The sequence below is a fragment of the Loxodonta africana genome, chromosome 1 (assembly GCF_030014295.1).
Source record: "Loxodonta africana isolate mLoxAfr1 chromosome 1, mLoxAfr1.hap2, whole genome shotgun sequence".
NCBI classification, from domain to species: Eukaryota; Metazoa; Chordata; class Mammalia; order Proboscidea; family Elephantidae; genus Loxodonta; species Loxodonta africana.
Window position 1 is genome coordinate 134,340,175 of NC_087342.1, and position 18,720 is coordinate 134,358,894.

Here is an 18,720-nt window from a genome sequence, read left to right on the forward strand (position 1 = left end):
AGGAACCATCTCCACTGCTTATAATGCTTGTTGAATATCATGAAAATAATATTTTTATTACTATCGCCTGTGAACCATTTTCTTACATGTCATCCTTCACCTGATGAGCTGATTTATGTATAGACCTTTATAAAATTAAAGCCATCCCTTTATAATAATTCTTACAGAATGAAAGGATAGTGTGTGTGTGTGTGTGTGTGTGTGTGTGTGTGGCTGATGAATTATGGTCTCCTGCGTACCACTCTCCTACCCATCATTCTTCACTTCTTGCCTGAACCTCCTACTCTTCTCACTCAACTCCCCTTGAGCTGTAAATTTGATTGCCCTAAGTCTCTGGACAACCTCCTAAATGAGAAGCTGAAAAAAAGAATAAAAATGAACACAAGTAACAATATATGTAAAGTGGTGGACATCACCATGACTTAGTACTCACCCTATAGACAGCATTGAGTCAGGTACTAAGATTCATGAGCATCACATCAGCCGATCACCTCAGGAAGCTGTAGAGAGATGACAGACATTGTCTTAGACACTTGCAAGGGAGAACGGATAGAGAGGCCTGAGTAAGGACATGCATACACAGGATCAGCAACCATGACTCTAGATGAGGCTGGAGAGGAAGACCAAGGCCAGATTGTGAACAGCCTTATTACTCTACTAAGGAGTATTGAACTTTATCCTAAGATCAATGGAAAGCCCATGAGGGGTCTAAAGCAGGAAAACAGCATGACCAGGTTTCTATTGTAGAAAACTCCTTCTGGCTGTGAGGAATGGAGACAGAGTAAGTAGGGAGCACATGGTGAGCAAGACCAATGCCTAGAATGGTGCCTGGAAAATAGGAGGTGATTAATAAATAATTGCTGAGTATGTAAGGCAGCAGAGAGGTCAATTAGGATGCTATTACAGAAATCCAGGCAAGAGAAAGGATTTCCCAGCCAGTGTGGTAGCTGTCATTGACCATGCACTAGGATTAAGTGTCCAATACAAGTCTGCAAAACTAAGAACATCCTATATATTCATGCTGTGTACTGAAACCAGAGTAAAGAAAAAGTTCTCAATTTTGTTTCACAAGATAGCACTTCACTTTGAGCAGTTTCTGTCCCTTAGGATTGTTACATTCTTTAACCACTAAAGTTACATTACTTCTGAGCTGGCAATTTTGCTGATGGCTTCTGTGCTTTAGAGGAGTTGTTCATACACTTTCTTCTTTCCCATTTGGCAGGACATATTTCCGCTGTCATTCTTCAGTGCAACATTCAAATACATAAGCTTTCTAACTACTAAAATTTAAAAGAGACGAAGTCGAAGAACAAACATGCAAATGTAAGCAGATACACAGCTGATGAGTTATTGCAGAGGCTTTCTATTAATTGATGACATTATCATCCCAAACGTTGGTAAATCAAGCTTCAATAAGATCCAAAATACTTAGCATCACTGACAATATTTAATTACTTGAAGGGAGTTGTATGTTACCAACAACACAGGTCTATGCAAACAGAAGATACATGAAAAACACTTAATGAGTTTGTTGTTGTTAGTGTCATCAAGTCAGATCTGACTTATAGCAACCCTGTGTACAACAGAACAAAACACTGTGTCATCCTCACAATCCTGTGTCATCCTCACAATCTTTGTTATATTTGAGCCCGTTGTTGCAGCCACTGTGTCAATTCATCTCATAGGGGTCTTCTTCTTTTTCACTGACCCTCTACTTTACCAAGCATGATGTCCTTCTCCAGGGACTGCTGCCTCCTGATACCATGTCCAAAGCATTTGAGACAAAGTCTCGCCATCCTTGCTTCTAAGGAGCATTCTGGCTATATTTCTTCCCACACAGATTTGTTCTTTCTTCTGGCAGTCTGTGGTATATACCATATTCTTCAAAACACTGTAATTCAAAAGCATCAATTTTTCTTTGGTATTCCTTATTCATTGTCCAGATTTCACATGCATAAGAAGCAATTGAAAATACCATGGCTGGGGCCAGGCACACCTTAGTCCTCAAAGTGACATCTTCATTTTTAACACTTTGAAGAGGCGTTAAAATTGGATCAATATGAATCAATATGCCCTTTGATTTCTTGACTGCTGCTTTGATGGATGTTGATTGTGGATCCAAGTAAAATGGAATCTTAGACAACTTCAGTATTTTCTCCATTTATCATGTTGCTTACTGGTCCAGTTGTGAGGATTTTTGTTTTCTTTATGTTGAGGTGTAATCCATACTGAAGGCTGCAGTCTTTAATCTTCATCAGTAAGTACTTCAAGTCCTCTTTGCTTTCACCAAGCAAGGTTGTATCATCCTCATATCATGGGTTGTTGATGAATCTTCCTCCAATCCTGATGCTCATTCTTCTTCATATAGTCCAGCTTCTTGCTTATTTGCTCAGCATACAGATTGAATAAGTGTGGTGAAAGGATACAACCCTGACACACATCCTTCCTGGTTTTAAACCACGTACTATCTCCTTGTTCTCTTCCAATGACTGCCTCTTGATCTATGCACAGGTTCCACATGAGCACGATTAAATGTTCTGGAATTCCCATTCTTTGCAATATTATCCATAATTTGTTATGATCCACACAATCGAATGTCTTTGCGTAGTCAATAAAACACAGGTAAACATCTTTTGGGTGTTCTCTGCTTTCAACCAAGATCCATCTGACATCAGCAATGATATTTCTCATTCCACGTTCTCTTCTGAATCCAATTTGAATTTCTGGCAGTTTCCTGTGGATGTGGATCACTTTTGAATGATCTTCAGCAAAGTTTTACTTGCGTGTGATATTAGTGATATTGTTCAATAATTTCTGCATTCCGTTGAATCACCTTTCTTTGGAATGGGTATAATTACAGATTTCTTCCAGTCGGTTGACCAGGTACCTGTCTTCCAAATTTCTTGGCATAGATGAGTGAGTGCTTCCAGGCTTGCAGCCATTTGTTGAAACATCTCCACTGGTATTCTATGAATTCTTGGAACCTTGTTTTTCACCAATGCCTTCAGTGCAGCTTGGACTTCTTCCTTCAGTAACATCAGTTCTTCATTATATGCTAGCTCCTGAAATGGTTGAACATCTACCAATTCTTTCTGGTACAGTGACTCTGTGTATTTCTTCCATCCTCTTTAGATGTGACATTCAATATTTTGCCCAAAGAATCCTACAGTATTGCACCTCGAGGCTTGAATTTTTTCTTCAGTTCTTTCAGCTTGAGAAACGCCAAGCATGTTCTTCGCTTTTAGCCTTCTAACTCCAAGTCTTTCCACATTTCATTGTAAACCTTGCTTTGTCTTCTGGAGCTTCCCTTTGAAATCTTCTGTTCAGCTCTTTTGCTTCATTATTTCTTCTTTTCACTTTAGCTACTCTACATTCAAGAGCAACTTTGAGAGTCTCTTCTGACTTCTATTTTCATCTTTTCTTTCTTTCATTTGTTTGTAATGACCTTTTGCTTTCTTCATGTAGGATGTCCTTGCTGTCATCCACAACTCATATGGTTTTCAGCCATTAGTGTTGAATGCTTCAAATCTATTCTGGAGATGGTCTCTAAATTCAGGTGAGATATATTCAAGGTTGTACTTTGGCTCTTGTGGACTTGTTTTAATTTTCTTCAGCTTCAACTTGAACTTGCATATGAGCAATTGATGGTCTGTTCTGTGGCCAGCCCCTGACCTTGTTCTTTCTGATGATATTGAGCTTTTCCATTGTCTCTTTCCAGTATCTGATTCCTGTGTTTTCCATTCAGTGAGTTCCCTGTATATAGCTGTCACTTATATTGTTGAAAAAAGTATTTACAATGAATAAGTCGTTAGTCTTGCAAAATTCTATCATTCAATCTCCAGCATTGTGTCTATCACCAAGGCCGTATTTTCCAACTACAGATCTTTGTTCTTTGTTTCCAGCTTTTGCATTCCAATCACCAGTAATTATCACTGCATCTTGATTGCATGTTTGATCAATTTCAAATTGCAGAAGTTGTAAAAATCTTTAATTTCTTCATCTTTGACATTAGTGGTTGGTTCATAAATTTGAATAATAGTGGTATTAACTGGTCTTCCTTGTAGGTGTGTGGATATAATCCTATCAGTGACAACATTATACTTCAGGGTATGTCTTGAAAAGTTAATGGGTTTATGAATCCATGATTTTTTCATAATGAGTATTTTTGGATTAAACCCGGTCACTGTTCAATAAATTTATAGAAATTTCCAACAGAGAATAAAGCTGTCGACTTCCTTGTTATTGTGGGGACTTTCTTGCTTAGTTTTAGAGTTTTTTGTGATTTCCCATCACTGGCAGCAACTGTTTTCCTTTTTGCTGGATTTATCAGAGAGTTTTGTAGCCTCATGGAGTGGAAAATGCTCAGGCTTTGACCGTACTGATTTGGGTTTAAATTCAAGTCGTGGGACACTTCAGCTGTGTGGACATGTGCCAGTTGTCAAATTTCCTGAGTCTGAGGATCTCCTATCTTATAAGTAATAAGCACAACTTCAAAGTGGTGGTGAGGGGTTTAATTAGATGGTTTAAGTTTAAAAATGTAGCACAATGCGAAGGAGGTTAGTAAAAGTTGTGTAATATATACCTTCATGACCATTATGTCAAATAAAAAAGCACTCCCAAGATTTCTTTGTCATATTTAAAAACATTACATGGGCTAAAAGTATTTTTAAATAGCAGCTTAAAGAAAACCAAACTGGTGTTACTTGAATTCGGTATTATTACTTGGAAGACTTCATTAAATTCTTTAAAAATGACACATACTACTGCATCTTTCATTCACGATATCTGCTTTAAGCTTAATTTAATTTAGGTAAATATGCTAACTTGAAATGTTTGGAGTAATATCTACAATCTGAAATTCCAGGTATGTCTTTCTACTTTTTCTTTTCTCACCAGCAGTAGATTTTAGATTTTAATCAATGGAATTGTTGATGCTAAACACATCTAAGAAACTATCAAGTTAATCCCTGTGGCAAAATTACAAAAATTCAGACTTGAAATAGATCTTCAAGGCCACCTGGATCATCTTGAGAATTTAGAGTAATAAGTGGCACCATGTCAACCGAAGTATTTTCTAGACCACTTGTTCCCATTATGTATCCTAAGGAGGATATTGTGACAAGGGGTCTACTAACAGTTGGCTGTAGAAAAGCAATATTGTATTTATGGTTATTTTGCAAAAGCATATGAATGCTATTGTCATTAGAAAAATAAAAAGTCACTCAAAATCATTACTGAATTCGGGTAGTGTTTTATGTGCTTTCCCAACCAACAGTTGCATAAAGTATATCTACTTTCATATGGCACGTTTGGACATTTCAAATGGGTCCTTGTACTTGAAGATTAGGGGCTTGGAGCTGTTTACATGGGTAAGAGCTTGGAATAGAGAAACCATGAATATGTCCAGATTGCATTTGGAATGGTTACTAACTCAGTCCAAGCTGGAGAAGACTGTAATAAGGAACTTGACAGAATAGAGTAATAAGAGTCCTAGAGAAAAACTGGGTAACACACTTTGGAAAGTTACATGTTGTTGTTATTGTGTGCTGTCGAGTCAATTTCAACTCATAGCAGCCCTATAGGACAGGGTAGAACTGCCTTTTAGGGTTTCCTAGGCTGTAGTCTTTATGGGAACATATCACCAGGTCTTTTCTCCTGCAGAGCTGCTGGTGGGTTTAGACCACCAACCTTTCCATTAGCAGCCAAGCACTTAGTCATTGCACCACCAGAGCTCTTTGGAAAGATACATAGATTTGTTTTATTGACAGGAGGAAGAGAAACAAGATAATTTGAAACTACAAGTTTTTTAATTTGTTGAATTACCAAAGGCAGTGCCTTAAGGATGGGGTTATCAAGGCTCAACGGAGGGCTGTCTTTTAGAATTCAGTCACTCTTGTGACCGCTCTTGTATAAAGAAAAAAAAAATTTCTTTTTCTTTATATAAAAGCGGTAAAGACCTCTTCAGAAGCGGGAAGGGGAAAAGCTGGTCTCATTTTTTCAGGCACCAGCTATCCACTGACCCACTGCCATGCTCCAGGGCTCTCTTTTCCCCAATTTAAGTGTGAAAATATAAAGCACGGTGAAAGCAGATAAACTAAAACTGGAAAACTCCTGTTGCTGTGATAAAAGCATCATCAAGGCAAGGCCCTAAATAACTGCCGAAGGATCAATCTTGGTTTCTTTACCAGGGAGAATGTTCTGTGAGGCTAAGTTGCAGGTGAGCTTTCCAGCCAGCTGTGGTAGCCCAGAGAGAGTCATTGGCCAAGTTCCTACACTCAGGCCTCAAGCCAGACTTGGACAGTTACATTTTTATACACCTGCCCTGGGGAGGGAGGGAGAAGCCTTACAAAAATGCAAGCCCAGCAAGTCTCCTAGTCAAAGGAGACAAGCAAGACGCAGACCACATAAACATTCCTGGCTCCTCTCTGGCTCCCTTTCTCTCCCTACTCTATAAAGAATGTTACCTTTTTTCTGGCTCTGCATTTTCGAAAAAGATGTGGGAAGAAAAGCTACAAGAATGATATAAGAACCAGAAAATAGAACCTATTAATTTAAAAAAGGTAAAAGGGAGTTGAGGTTATTTAGTTGAGAAAAGAGGTGCCAAAGGAACAACTTAATAACGGCTTTTAGCAAAAAAAAAAAAAAAAAATTTGTTGCAGTGAAAATGTAGATTTTTTTTCACACTGAGACAAAATAAGGAGAAGTAGCCAGAGTTGGAAGCAAGCTATATTTAGGTTAGACATGAGGAAGGACTTTTCAGTTATAAGGATGTCTATTCTAATTATAAGGGGCGTATTTTTTTATAGCTTGGCTGCTTAAGATGCAGTCTGGCTTCTAGGATGTTTTGCCTCTTATTTTGAAAAGATTAACTATTGATTATTCTTTCCCAAAAAAAAGGCTCAAATTTTTTTCTTGTTTAAAAAAAACAACCAAAAGGAGTTATAAAAATTGACCAAGTTGCTTCTATGTTGAGTAATTTTTATGAAAAAAAAAAATTTTTTTTTTTGAGCTGCCCTAAAATAAAATCAGACCTGTTGCTGTCAAGTTGATTCTGACTCATAACGACCCTATAGGACAGAGTAGAACTGCCCCATAGGGTTTCTAAGGAGTGGCTAGTGTATTCGAACTGCCGACCTTTTGGTTAGCAGCCATAGCTCTTAACAACTGAGCCACCAGGGCTCCACCCAAAAATAAGCATTCTTAAATCTTCCTGAAAATAGATGATTCTATGTCAAGTATAAATTTTACAAACATTATTTTTTAATAAGCCATGTATGTATCTTGAAGATTTATAGGATGGCAAACTTTTTCCAGTAATGTGTGTGCCTTACCTTGTACACGGACACTCACAAACAGGGACACTGACTAAATTTTAAGTGCTGTCAAAAATCTCCAACCATTAGAAGAATAACAAATTCATTCACTGTTCTTCTGTTTTCATGTCTAGCCTTGTGTAATTGTTTATGTAAGGCCCTATTTGAATATTAACACATAAAAATAAATCTGGCTTGAAATATAAGACCTACAAAATGTGCAGACGCTACTAAAAATCATCATCAGTACCAAGGTTCTCACTGGAACCAATACATGCTGGGAAATTCAAGTGCAAACGGAGCCCTGCACATGAATTTGGTAATTGAACCCATCAATAAAAAATAAATAAATAAAATAATATACTGTGGATATTAGGTGGCTTTGGGTTTTATCCTTGATATATAACCGTGGGGAATTGAGACCTAGCTATAGAATTGGTCTTTTGAAGACAAGTAACTTTTTTAATGTTAAAACTGAGCTCTTTTACACAACTCTGAAAACTATGGTGACAGTGCAGTTATTGGTAGTTTCTATGGCAGCGATTTCTCATTTTATGCCTTCTCCTCAGCCACTTCATTACTTACACAGGATTAGTAATGGGTATTAATTCCTAATACAAAGAAAAAAAAAAGAATTTAGGTTTTACCCTAAGCATTACATGGCCATAACCCAATAACTCAGATATTGTGCCTTTTTGAAATATTTCAGATGCAGCTTATATTAGCTCACACTCTCTTAGACCTTTCAGGGGAATCAGGAGAAAATCTAAGTGAGCAAGAGGGAAATTAAAAAAAAAAAAAAAAAAAAGAGAGAGATTAGGCTGATAGTAAGGAGGAGGAGGTTACTATCCTGAGAGACCAGTGTGGACAATCAACTTGCTCGTCTTTACAAACATTTGTGTGGATGCCATTGCTGCCTAAGCACTATCACAGAGGAAGAGCAGGTTTGCATTCAGCTTGATTGTTCGTTCCATCTATAGATCTTAGCAGTAAGCCTCTTCAGATCTAAAAGGGAAAGCATTCCCCCAGTTGTCAATCCATCCAAGGTGGAAGTGAGTCACCATAATACACACCCCTGTTTCCTGGGCCACTTCTGCCTCTGGAAATGATGTTTCCCAATAAGGAAGAATGTCGCTGAGCTGCATCCTCAAGTGTGGGAAGTTTCAACTTCTATAGTCACCTACAAGGCAGATTTGTGAGGTGCCAGGCAGACTCCCTCCCTCCCCCACCCCGCCTCCACCTACAGATACTTAATATTTCCATGTGAATGTTCATTTCTTTGTTGTCTTCCGGTACCATGAACATGATTCCTGACGATGGAGGAATTAGACTATAATTTTCTGATACGCTCACAGGAATGAGTTTTCTGTCTGGAAAAAAGAGGCTGGTAAGTCAAAAAGGAGCCCAGGGCATTTAAGGAAGAGCTGATATAGAAAGATGGCAAAGACAGGACAGTCCTCAAAATTGCCTCAGTCACACCACGGCCCCCTCTGTGGCTGCATATCTCCCACGGCATGTGGCAGAAATAAATTAGAGTGAGTAAATCTTGAAAAAGCGTGAGGCTAGGGAAGAAAATACCAGTACTTATTTCACCCTTAACTTTTCCTTTTATGTTGTAAATTTGAAACATTTTTAAAAGAATGAATATAATAGGACTAAGAGACGTGAAAAAGCTTTTTGTTAAACTGGGAACATTAGGGACCTGCAGAGAACTTATTCTGGTACAGATTCTGGGAGATTTAAAAGAGCTCTATTTCCATCAAGTGTTTTGCCCTGGGAAGGAGGGATGTGCCCAAGAAGCCAACTGCTACCCATCCTCCACCTCCTCCCTCACCCCCAGCTCCGCTGCTCACATTCCTGTTACTGTGACTGGACCAAGGTCATTCTAGAGCAGTGTTTCTCAGCTTTGGCACTATCAACGTTTTGGGTACAATGATCCTTTGTTGTGGGGGCTATTCTGGGCATTGTAGGATGTTTGGCCGCATCATGGCCTCTCCCCCACTAGATGCAATGGCACCGCTATCACCCCAAGTTAGGACAAACAGAAATGTCTCCAGGCGTTGCCAAATGTTCACTAGGGGCCCAAATTATCTCCAGTCAAGAATCACTGATCTAGAGTAATCTGTTTAAAGTGTTACTCTGTTCCATGAAAAGTAGCCTCTTGGGAACTGGTGCATACTCTCTCCTCTTCTAAAAGACTCCTACTGCACATTAAACCAAACCAAAAACCAAACCTATTGCCGTGAAGTCGATTCTGACTCATAAAAAACCAAACCAAACCCACTGCCTTGGAGTCGATTCAGACTCATAGCGACCCTATGATATTAAAAGCATATTAAAATCTCTCAGAAGTGCTAGAGTAAACAAACCCGCTGGACTTTAAGAACATGCCAAATTTATTTAAGCATGGAGCCCCTGTTTTCCACTAAAGTCTATCAGGATTTTATGGAACTCTGTCCTTGAAACACACTTGGGATGGATTTCACGAAGTATGTAGTACTAGAGGACATTTTATTATTTGGTCGGTTTATGTGTTCAAAAATCACTGAGGAAGAAGTTAATCATTTCTGTGAACTTGTTTGGAGATCATGAGAGAAAAGGGCATTTTTATGAAGACAAAACCAAACCAAACCCATTGCTATCAAGTCAATTCCAACTCACAACCATCCTATAGGACAGAGTAGAACTGCCCCCATAGGGTTTCTAAGGAGCAGGCAGTGGATTTGAATTACCGACCTTTTGGTTAGCAGGCAAATGCTTAACCACTGCACCATCAGGAGAAAGGTAAATTTTATTCTTCTCAGAACCTTGAGAATTTTAGGGAAAAGCAGAGCAATAGGGAAGAAATAAAGATGGAACTGACAGTAAAGTACCTGATCAAAACTTTGAACGAAATTGAATGCCAGTTGCCCCATCTTCCTTTCCCCTCCATAATATCACACCAAACCAAACCAATCAAAACCATGAGAGGGAGGTAAGTGAAACACATGGTCTGGATGGCTACCAAGCAAACCTTTGGGATCCTGTCTCCTCAGTGTGGACCCTTATGCCGTATAGACGTTATAGTGAAAAAACAAAAAGTCATGCAAACAAGCTCAAGTAAACAAGTGGCAAGTATTGAAAAGAAAGGTTGAATAGAAACAAAGTCCAGAATAGTTTTATAGAGACTAGGGCTGGGAACCAGGAAGACAAGGGACTGAACTGTTCTCTCCCCTCCATCTCCCACTCTCCCCCTTCTCTCTCTCTCTCTCTCCACGCTTCCTCATCTCTTCCATTCTCACAATGGCTGCTCCATTCTCTCCACATACAGGCTTCTATTTCCTCATGGTTTCAGTTCTCATAACTTCAGTTGACACATAACTTTGTTTTGCCCTGTAGCTGACTTTGGCCCTGATTCTTTATGACCTTTTCTAAAATGACTAGTTTGTCCATAACCATCCAGTGTACTGGTTGGCCTTTGGTCAGGTGTGTACCTTTGGACCAGCCAGCTACAGCCAAGGCAAGACGCAGAATATGTATAGGGTCATCTAGACCTGTCCACTCAGCTGGCTCTAAGGGCCAAGGTAGCTCTTAAAGACAAAGCTTATGAAATAGACAGAAACCCAAAAACATAGCTATTACAACCCACTGCTGTGTTCAGTTTACAACAATAGCACTGACGTGAACTAGAATAAAAATAATAATAACAGCAACAATGGCCACCATTTTTTGAGTGATTGGGTGTTATGTCAGGCACTTTTCTGAGTGCTTTTTAGACAGTCACTCATTTTATTCTCACAACAAACTTATGAGGTAGATACAATTTTTTTTCCCATTTTATAGGTAAGGAAACAGAGAACCAGTGAAGTTAAGAAAAGTTTCCAAGATCGAGCAGCTGATAAATGATGGAGCCAAGATTTAAACCTGGACAATCTGGGTTCTAAGTTTATGCTTCTTAGTTACTCTGCTGAATTTCCTTTCTGAAGAATAACCAGAAAATAAAATATAACTTAAGACAATCAAATGCCTAGATTATGACGAACTGTCCTGGATGAACTGGTATTTTAGAAAAAGAATTAGCCAATGTTAAGGGAAACCTGCCTTGGTTATAGATCAATTGTGAAGTTTGCATTGAGCTTCCATGCTCAAGATGGAGTGCTGTATAAGGGCTCACTAGTCACTTACAGCATTAGAGTTTGCCTATTGATTAGATACTGATAGGCTCAAGCCCAGCAAGACTCTACCCCAACCCATGGCTGAGCCCTGTTACTCACTGAAACTGTCTTGTATTAGCATTCCCTCTGCCTCCACCTACATGAGAAGTGGTTAAATTCTTGACCACTTGCCAAAAGGTTGGTGGTTTGAACCCATCCAGAGGCACCTCAGAAGGCAAGTCTGGTGATCTGCTTCCAAAAAGTCACAGCCTTAAAAACCCTGTGAAGTAGTTCTACTCTGCACATACAGGATCACTGAGTTAGAATCATCTGAATGGCAACCAACAACCACCTACGTGGGAGACGGGACCTTGCCTCCCTTTTCACCTCACAGTCTGCCTGTCCACCTGTATTCTGATCTGCCCTCTCTTCTGCATAGGTTAATCAAAAGAATTGTGTGAGCCCTTTAAATATAATGAAGAGTTTGAACCAGGGTGTTGGAATCCAAACCTAAGAAGACCTGTGACCTTACACGGATTATTTAGACTCTCCATAGCTTGCTCCATTGTTAATAGTGTGGCCTTACAAGCTACTTCCTGAAGACTTCTGCTCTCAGGTATTATTTCAGAATAGAGAAACTCTGATCTTTAACATTTTACTGGCATTTATTTCAGTGAAGAAAAGGCCCAATGCTCTTTTCTTTTTCTGTGTTCTACATTTTTGCTCAGAATAATATCATCCCCATCTTTTACCCAATTCCAGTCTGTTCTTTAGATTTTTTTTCTTACTAAATCTTAGCCAATCTCTTTTATATCTGCATTTAGTCTTTTATTTTTTTAAAATACGGTGGTTTTAATACACACTAAAATTTGAATGGATCAACCATCTTCCTCAACTATTGAGTCACTTGCTGCCATAGCATTGATCTAGCTTCAGTAGAAATAGTTTTAGGCTGTATATTTGAGTTGCATTCAACTGAGAACAAAAAAATTTATCTTAAACGTTATTCATTATGTGTTCAATTTAACTGAAATTCAGTGGACATTTATTGGAACACCTGAAACATGAAAAACACTATGGTGTTACCAATAGATTCAAAGAATAGTAAAACAAAGCCCTTCCACAAAGGGGTTTATTATCTGGTTAGGGTGAGAAGATGGGGAGGAGAAGGACTTAAAAAAGTGCTAGAGTAAGCAACCCCAAGTTTCAGAATAAGACTGACTTCATAACATAGGGAAGAATATACACATTATATGATCAATATCGTACATTCCAGGTTCCGATTATTAATGGATGTTTGCAGCTGTTTCCTATTTTGAGTCGTGCCACATCAGCAGATGAAGGTCCCAAAAGCTTTACTCCATCCACGTCATTAAGGTCAGCTCTACTATGAGGATGCAGCTCTTCCCCAGTCAACTTTTGAGTACCTTCCAACCTGAGGGGCTCATCTTCCAGCACTATATCAGACAGTGTTCCACTGCTATTCATAAGGTTTTCACTGGCTAATGCTTTTCAGAAGTAGACTGCCGGGTCCTTCTTCCTAATCTGTCTTAGTCTGGAAGCTTGGATCCACAATCAACAGCCATGGAAACAGCAGTCAAGAAATCAAAAGATACATTGCATTGGGTAAATCTGCTGCTAAGGACCTCTTTAAAGTGTTGAAGAGCAAAGATGTCACCTTGAAGACTAAGGTGTGCCTGACCCAAGCCATGGTATTTTCAATCACATCATATGCATATGAAAGCCGGACAATGAATAAGGAAGACCAAAGAAGAATTGACGCCTTTGAATTGTGGTGTTGGCAAAGAATATTGAATATACCATGGACTGCCAAAAGAACGAACAAATCTGTCTTGGAAGAAGTACAACCAGAATGCTCCTTAGAAGCAAGGATGGTGAGACTGCATCTTACATACTTGGACATGTTGTCAGGAGGGATCAGTCCCTGGAGAAGGACGTTATGCTTGGCAGAGTGCAGGGCCAGCGGAAAGGAGGAAGACCCTCAACAAGGTGGATCGACACAGTGGCTGCAACAATGAGCTCAAGGATAACAGTGATTGTAAGGATGGCTTAGGACCGGGCAGCGTTTCGTTCTGTTGTGCATAGGGTCACTATGAGTTGGAACCAACTCGATGGCACCTAACAACAACAACAACATGATCAATATCACAATAATGCTTGAGTTTAAAGGAAATAGCAATAATATTTTATCAGAAATGTATAACTGTATAGGAGAGGCTCCATTGGAGGGAACTGTGCTGGCAGTATAAATAGGAAGACAAAGTGGTCAAATATATGAGTGAAGATATGGAAATAGGAAGGAATATGGCAAGTTTAGAGAATGGTGTGATGGGTGATTGGGCTTAACAACATTTTAAATGTAGGGGAAGAGTGGGAGGTGTGCCAGAAGTATTTGATCAGCAACACTTCTGAAGAGCCCAAGTGTGTAGTCAGTGACAAAGAGCATGGCAGTGGTGCCAGGAGCATCAAGGCTCAAGTTTTGCCTGTGCTACTTACTAACTGTATGATCTCACTTGCAGAAGACACAAATCTCTTTGAGCCTCAATTTCCCTGTGTAAAATGGGGAAAATAAGAGAACCAACTTTACTAGTTTGTTGTAAGAATTACTTGAGCAAAACCATGTTAAGCACTTAGTACCTTACATATAAGGAACACTGGTAGTGCAATGATTGAGCACTCAGCTTCTAACTGAAAGGTTGGTGGTTCAAACCCACCAGTGGCTCTGGGGGAGAAAAGACCTGGTGATCTGTCCCCGTAAAGATTACTGCCTTGGGAATTGTATGGGGCAGTTCTACTCTGTCCTATAGGGTTGCTCTGAGTTGGAATCAACTTGATGGCACACAACAACATAATAAGTACACATAATAAGTATTCAAATTTTCTAGCTAATATTTTGTCCTAGAGAGCCTTGAATTGAACATTCTGACAGTAAATTTCCCAATAGACCAAATCAAAGCTGGGAACCAGGAATTCATAACTCATGGAATCACTGTATGTAAACCTAACTTGGCTTCTTGACACTAATAAAGTAACATATGATTGATTGTCTCAGCTTGAAACTCTTGATACTGTCAAAAGATGTTCCTACAAAAGGGAAAATAGTACCAGGAAAATCTGTTTGCTTATAGCATACTGAATAACAGCAATGATACATAACTAGCAATTCACTCAAAAGGTATCAGAGATAGTAGCTCAGATTCTATATTAAGACTGACTTCATATTTGTGGTCATGCTTTATATTATTTATAAATTTCCTGAAGAATCTAAGTGCATAGAACACTCAGTCAATTCCAGTTGATTATTTTTAAAAGAGCCTATCACTTTTTTCTGTGCTTTAGTTGCCTATTCTATAATGTTCTACTTCTGGTAATATACAAACTTTAAATAAAAGAGAACTATAAACACAGTTTTTGTCTTTGGGGATGATTTTGAACACAGTGGTTTCATTTTTAGGTCAAGATGAGTTTGAAGAAAGGTACTGAAATAATTCAATCATAGTTTACAAATGAAAATGTTCTGCTAATACATCATAGGTAACATTTAATTTGGGAGATATTTATACTAATTTTTATTTAAATTCTTTCCTAAAGAATTTTTAATGTGAAAAGAACTTTCCTTATAATTCATCTTCTTCTCTTCATTAAAAAAAAAAAAAAAATTTTTTTTTCTCTTCATTACATACCATAAATTCCTCATCAAAGACCTACCATTGTTTTCAAAACAACTTCCAATGTAGCTTAGATGTGAACTCATAACAGGATTTTTTGAGACTATGAAGCAGAAATAGACATTTTTTCTGAATAGAAATTAATATCTACTGTAAACATAGACTAATACCTATTGGCTTGGATCTATCAAGTCAATAATTTTATATAAAAGTCAAAATTGTAGTCGCCAAAATCCCAACTTCATGTTGAAGAGTTGAGATAAAAATGCCTTTTTGAGATGGGACCCATTCACACCTTGGTTATAGGTGTCATCTTGTCCTTCCAGACCCCACTGCCTAATTATCATCAAGCACACATCCCTAGCTCTGTGATTAGTTCAGCATGTTTTGAAATCTGCTGTTCAGGCTCAAAGGCTTCTCTAGGTGGCAGATCCCTCCCTTCCCTTCCCAGAGCTGTGCAGAATCCTTCTTTCACCCATTCCCCTATTCCCATCCCCCACATCCCACATACACATACCTACCTCTTCATCCCTCCAATCTCCCTTGTAGGATGAGCAACTATTCCAGTTTGCCTGCAACCACAGGATTTTTTGGAAAGTAATTCTAAAACCAGGAGAGTTGGTTACCTAGGTTGGTTACCTAAGGGGTTAATCTTTCAGCCATATATTGGACAATATTCTGTTGTGATCAATAGAGTTTTCATTGGGTAATCTTTGGATGTAGATCACCAGGATCCTCATCCAAGTCTGTGTTAGTCTAGAAACTTCACTGAAACCTGTGCACCATGGTTAACCCTGCTGCTATTTGAAATACAGGTAGCATAGTTTCCAGCATCATAGTGAAACCAGACCTATGGGTCCATGCCCAGTGTGCAAGAAGCGTAACTCTCAGATGCTGTCTTTGAGAGGAAGGAGTTTATTTTGCAGGCTAGCAAGCAGTAACTCAGAGATATTGACCTCAGGTTGAGTTCCCCAATCTGCGTAAGCAATGTATAATTTATACTTATACATATCCATTTAGGGGTGGAGCGAAATGGTAGGCAGGATCAGAGGTTTTACCTATTCATAATTTCTACCAACTATTTATTTTTATTTATGTATTATGAGGCGAAGCTAAGACTCAGCATGGAAGTGGCCAGCAGGCCAAACACTTTTGAAATGGACTTGACTATTGTCAATGATGCACTTTCGGTGATTTTGGTTCCTTGACATGAGTCTTGGTTTCTTGACATAAGTTCCCTTGCATTATTGAGCAGGTATGGCAGCCCAGGGTCGTTTGTCGGTCAACGTGGTCTGCTCAGCGCGTGTCAGGCTGCTCTGAGCCAGTTAGATCTGGACTTTTCCAGGGATCTCTGCAGGGTGTGAAAAACAACTTAGAGGAAGTGAGTGACGTGGTGGGGAGGTGACCAGAAGCAGCCTGATACCTGGTGAAGTACTAATTAATTAGATGTCTTCAGCCTCCAGAGTCCCCTAACAGTAGCACCATACGAGCCACCACAGTACAGCAACCTGACAGAAAGGTGGTAACTGACAGGTGGGAAGTAAAACATTAGGACCTCTTAATAAAAGAATAATTTTAATGATTTTTTTTCAGAAGGGTATATAAATAAGTATGCCCAATATTCTAGATAAGCCCATTCTTATATAGCACCCTGTGAACAGGTGGGAAAGGAGCAGTGGCAGGATATCAATCTACATGTTGTTGTTGTTGTTAGGTGCCATCAAGTCCATTCCAACTCACAGCCACCCTATGTACAACAGAACAAAATATTGCCAAGTCCCTTACCATCCTCACAATCATTGTTATGCTTCAGCCTGTTGTTACAGCCACTGTGTCAATCCATCTCGTTGAGGGTCTTCCTCTTTTTCACTGACCCTCTACTTTACCAAGCATAATGTCTTTTCCAGGGACTGATCCCTCCTGATAACATGTCCAAAGTATATGAGATGGAGCATTCTGGTTGTACTTCTTCCAAGACAGATACGTTCATTCTTCTGGCAGTCCATGATATATTCACTATTCTTCGCCAGCACCACAATTCAAAGGTGTCAGTTCTTCTTCGGTCTTCCTTATTCATTGTCCACCTTTCACACGCACAGAGGGCTATTGAAAATACTATGGCTTGGGTCAGACACACCTTAGTCTTCAAGGTAACATCGTTGCTTTTTAACACTTAAGTCTTTTGCGTCAGATTTGCCCAATGCAATATGCCTTTTGATTTCTTTTTTTTTTAATTTTTATCGTACCTTAAGAGAAAGTTTACGAATCAAGTCAGTCTCTCATACAAAGAATTATATACACCTTGCTATATACTCCTAGTTGCTCTCTCCCTAATGAGGTAGCACATTCCTTCTCTCCATCCTGTGTTTCTGTGTCCATTCAGCCAGCTTCTGTCCCCCTTGGCCTTCACATCTCCCCTCCAGACAGGAGGTGCCCACATAGTCTCACGTGTCTACTTCATCCAAGAGGCTCACTCCTCACCAGTATCATTTTCTATGTTATAGTCCAGTCCAATCCCTGTCCGAAGAGTTGACATTGGGAATGGTTCCTGTCTTGGGCTAACAGAAGGTCTGGGGACTGTGACCTCCGGGGTCCTCCTAGTCTCAGTGAGACAATTAAGTCTGGTCTTTTTACGAGAATTTGAGGTCTGCATCCCACTGTTCTCCTGCTCCTTCAGAGATTCTCTGTTGTGTTCCCTGTCATGGCAGTCATCAGTGGTAGCCAGGCAGCATCTAGTTCTTCTGTTCTCAGGCTGATGTAGTCTCTGATTTATGTGGTCCTTTCTGTCCCTTGGGCTCATAATTGCCCTGTGTCTTTGGTGTTCTTCATTCTCCTTTGTTCCAGGTGGGTTGAGACCAGTTAATGGATCTTAGATGGCTGCTTGCTAGCATTTAAAACCCCAGACACCACTCTCCAAAATGGGATGCAGAATGTTTTCTTAATGGATTTTATTATGCCAGTTGACCTAGATGTTGCCCGAAAACATGGTCCCCAAACCCCCACCTCTGCTACACTGACCTTCAAAGCATTCGGTTTATTCAGGAAACTTCTTTGCTTTTGCTTTAGTCCAGTTGTGCTGACCTCTTCTGTATTGTGTGTTGTCTTTCCCTTCACCTAAATTAGTTCTTTTCTGCTATCTACTTAGTGAATCCCTCTCTCCCTCCCTCCCTCCCTCCTTCCTCTCGTAACCATCAAAGAATATTTTCTTCTCTGTTTAAACTATTTCCTGAGTTCTTATAATAGCAGTCTCATACAATATTTGTCATTTTGCAACTGACTAATTTCACTCAGCATAATGCCTTCCAGATTTCCTCCATATTATGAAATGTTTCACAGATTCATCGTTGTCCTTTATTGATGCATAGTTTTCCATTGTGTGAATGTACCATAATTTATCCATTCATCCGTTGATGGGCACCTTGGCTGCTTCCATCTTTTTGCTATCGTAAACAGTGCTGCAGTGAACATGGGTGTGCATATATCTGTTTGTGTAAAGGCTCCTATTTCTCTAGGATATGTTCCAAGGAGTGGGATTGCTGGATTGTATGGTAGTTCTATTTCTAGCTTTTTAAGGAAGCACCAAAT

General features: G+C 39.4%; 1 protein-coding gene across 2 annotated transcripts in view; it reads left to right on the top strand.

Annotated features, from left to right (window-relative positions):
* The window catches only part of KCNQ5 (potassium voltage-gated channel subfamily Q member 5), a 628,816-nt gene that overhangs the window by 297,608 nt on the left and 312,488 nt on the right, over positions 1–18,720 (top strand). The window lies entirely within an intron of this gene.